Source organism: Physeter macrocephalus, chromosome 10 (genome assembly GCF_002837175.3).
Source record: "Physeter macrocephalus isolate SW-GA chromosome 10, ASM283717v5, whole genome shotgun sequence".
NCBI lineage: Eukaryota > Metazoa > Chordata > Mammalia > Artiodactyla > Physeteridae > Physeter > Physeter macrocephalus.
Window position 1 is genome coordinate 19,991,219 of NC_041223.1, and position 3,671 is coordinate 19,994,889.

General features: G+C 45.6%; 1 pseudogene; it reads left to right on the forward strand.

Annotated features, from left to right (window-relative positions):
- The first annotated feature begins 1,605 nt into the window (after window positions 1–1,605).
- On the forward strand, window positions 1,606–3,441 carry LOC102979999 (gap junction gamma-1 protein-like; annotated as a pseudogene).
- Window positions 3,442–3,671: the final 230 nt, after the last annotated feature.

Sequence of the window (3,671 nt, forward strand, 5' to 3'; positions counted from 1 at the left end):
GCTCTCTAGGGAGTGTCTGCAGCAGAGCAACTGGGAGGCACAGGGGCCATTATGGGCTGTAAGAGGTTCAGTCATGAACAAAGTAGTCACAATCATCTCGGTTTATTTTAGAATGAAATAAGATAATGTACGTGACAGTACTTTGGAAAGTGTAATGCAAATGGGAGGTGTCATTATTATTGTCATTAACATCATTATCGTCATCACGAAGCCCAGAACATCTAATAAGTTTACACGCTGGAAAAGAATGAAGAAAAAAAAAAGAATCTGATTCTTGACTCAACAATTTAGATGCTAAATATCAGGCACAGATGTAATTAGAAGTAAAATGAATTCATTAATGTGTACAAAACCTAAATTAAAAATGTATCTCATGTACAAGTTTAGGGAAAATTTATATTAGTGGTGGAAGGCTAAGGCAGGTACATCTGTGGACCTAACATGTTAAACAATGTCCAAGTACAATAGGTAGTGCTTCTGTGAAAAATGTGGGAAGACTTCACATATCAGGAGAGATTTCAGAATCTTTTAAAACTTTATGAAGGCCAACTTTATGGTCCAAGTGAAAGCCTGAACATCGTCAGATCACATATTTTTACACACAGAATGTTCTCCATTTCTTTTGATGTGTTCTGTCCTGGCTAATGAAAGTGAAACTCCTTAAGGGCAGACCCTAAACTTCCCTGATCTTGCATGCTGCCAGAAAAGTGCTAAGTACTCTGTAGGTGTCTAATGAGTACTTGTTTGATTACAGCTGAAGTAACAGTGTACTCAGAGCAAGGCCAAATCTTGACCAAGGACAGAGCCTAAGTGCAGTGAATGTGCAGAGTAAATAGGAAACAGGAGACAAAATAGGATACAGGAAAAAAAAGTGAACCAAACGAGCCCTTTGAAAAACGGTTTAAAAAATAATCTTTTAGATCTGTACAAAGCCACCCTGAACTTTCTAGAATGAAAGAAAAAAACAATAGGCTGAAAAAAACAGAGACAGGGGCTATTAAGGGGACTGGGGGAAGGGTAGGATATTTTCAAAGGTATGAAGTCCAGCAAGCAGAAATTATAGGATGGACAAGGGATTGAGGAGGAAAGTGCTACGCAGAGGAATTTGACATCCAGGTGAACTTGCGGATCAAAGGATAGAGAAGACGAGAGAATGAAGTGTGCTAGTCGTGTAATAGGCTGTTAAAGCAAAATTCTCTCTGCCTCAGTTTTGGTTGAAACCCCAAAGAAGGCAGGCAAAACTGAGGTGCTAAGTACCCCTTTCATATTTCAAAGTATGATGATACATCCTCTATGCAGGAATTATAAGGGGAATAAAAGACAAGCCAAAAAAATCTAGTGGTAGATAAGAGGTTGATGTTACAAAGAGGCAGGCCTGGTTTGGGAGATAATTTCTTCAGAAGTAGCTACTTGAGTGTTGTGGCATGTTTGCCACCCCATCCCTCCCAGGGGTCAGGAAAGGAGTGTACTTGTGCTTATTCCTCACATCAAGCAGAGACAGATGAGCTTCAAGAAAGCCACTTGGAAAGCTTAACTTGGAAATCTAGAGTTTATGAGCTTCAGAGACTGGTACCAGGCCCACATCTAAAAAAGCAAAAAGGCGAGATGGTGGCTGGCCGGCTGTCCAGGACAGCAGAGCAGAAAGGGGCTGCACTGGGAGCGGCTGGACTTGTGCTGAAGGTGGAAATGTGGAGAGAGCTGGCCTGGAGTTATTTTGATCCTGCCCAAGAGGCTCACCTGGAGGAGTAATAGGGCTCCAGCAGCATCCAGCCCAGACAGCATCAGTGCCATATCATGGTCTTACCCATCAAGTAAACCTGTTCTGGTTTCACCAGTCCTCTCCCCTACTCACTCCATTTCTAGGGAGAAGGGAAAGGCTACCTAGAGAAAGGTGGCGGTGGAAAAGCATAAGGAAGGGAAGCGAAGAGAGGGCTACCTAAGCAACCTACCACCCAGTCCCTTTCCCCACCGTAGACCCAGGAGAAGAAAATAAGTGAGTCAGTCTAGCAGTGAGAAGTTTTTCATCTGTAAAACTTGCGGGAGTCAGCAGCAGGAGCGGCTTCGGCCTTGGCTGGAGACCGAGGCGAAGGCAACGGCGACGCGGGGCACGTGAGGCAGCAGCCGGCGGAGGAGGCGGCCCCGGGGGACCCCGCCGACCAAGGGAATCTGGAAAACTTGTAAGCAGAACATTTCTCTAAGAAAATTTTGGGTAACAGAAATTCTGGATATCAGGGCAAACCAATTCAGTCACCACGAGTAGGAGCTTCCTCACTTCCCTGCCGGAGGAGATCCACAACCACTCCACGTTTGTGAGGAAGATCTGGCTCACTGTATTGATCTTCTTCCGGATTGTCCTTACAGCCGTAGAAGGAGAATCCATCTATTACGACGAGCAAAGCAAATCTGTGTGCAATACATAGCAGCCAGGCTGCGAGAACGTCTGCTATGATGCCTTAGCACCCCTCTCCCACACGCGCTTCTGTGTGTTCCAGATCATCCTGGTGGCGAACCCCTCTGTGATGTACCTGGGCTATGCCATTCATAAGGTTGCCAGAATGGAGCACAGTGAAGCAGACAAGAAGGCCGATCGGAGCAAACCCTATGCAACGCATTGGAAACAGCACCGGGCTCTGGAAGAAATGGAAGAGGACCGTGAAAAGGATCCCACGATGTATCCAGAAATGGAATTAGAAAGTGAAAAAGAAAATAAAGATCAGAACCAATCTAAACCTAAGCATGATGGGCAACGGCGGATTCGGGAGGATGGGCTCATGAAAAATCTACCTGCTGCAGCTGCTGGCAAGGACCGTGTTTGAGGTGGGTTTTCTGATAGGGCAGTACTTTCTGTATGGCTTCCAAGTCCACCCATTTTATGTGTGCAGCAGACTTCCTTGCCCTCATAAGATAGACTGCTTTATTTCTAGACCCACTGAAAAGACCATCTTTCTTCTGATAATGTATGGTGTTACAGGCCTTTGCCTATTGCTTAACATTTGGGAGATGCTTCATTTAGGATGTGGGACAGTTCGAGACTCACTAAACAATAAAAGGAGGGAACTGGAAGATCCAGCTGCTTATAATTATCCTTTCATTTGGAATACACCATCTGCTCCCCCCTGGCTATAACATTGCCATCAAACCAGATCAAATCCAGTACACCGAACTGTCCAGCAACGCTAAGATTGCCCACAAGCAAAAGAAGGCCAACATCGCCCAGGAACAACAGTACGGCAGCCATGAGGACAGCCTCCCAGCTGACCTGGAGACTCTGCAGGGGTAAATCAAAATGGCTCAGGAATGCCTGGATCTGGCAATCCAGGCCTACAATCACCAAAATAACCCCCATGGTCCCCAGGAAAAAAAGCCAAAGTGGGGTCCAAAGCTGGGTCCAACAAAAGGAGTTCTAGTAGCAAATCAGGGGATGGGAAGCCCTCCGTCTGAATTTAATCTTGGCTGGGCTTAAAACTTGTGCTTTTCATAGTTCATGGTAAGCAGCAGCTCACTGAATAATGACTTCCATTGGGTAAACATTTGGCTATGGTTATTTTCAGGGACACTGTTGGCTCATGATCCAAGCTCAGGGGACTCTGAAGGTGGGGCTGGGACAAGGGGAAGAGAACGGGGAACACAGTGTTCCTGGACACGTGTTCCAGCAATACAGTTGCAGAATT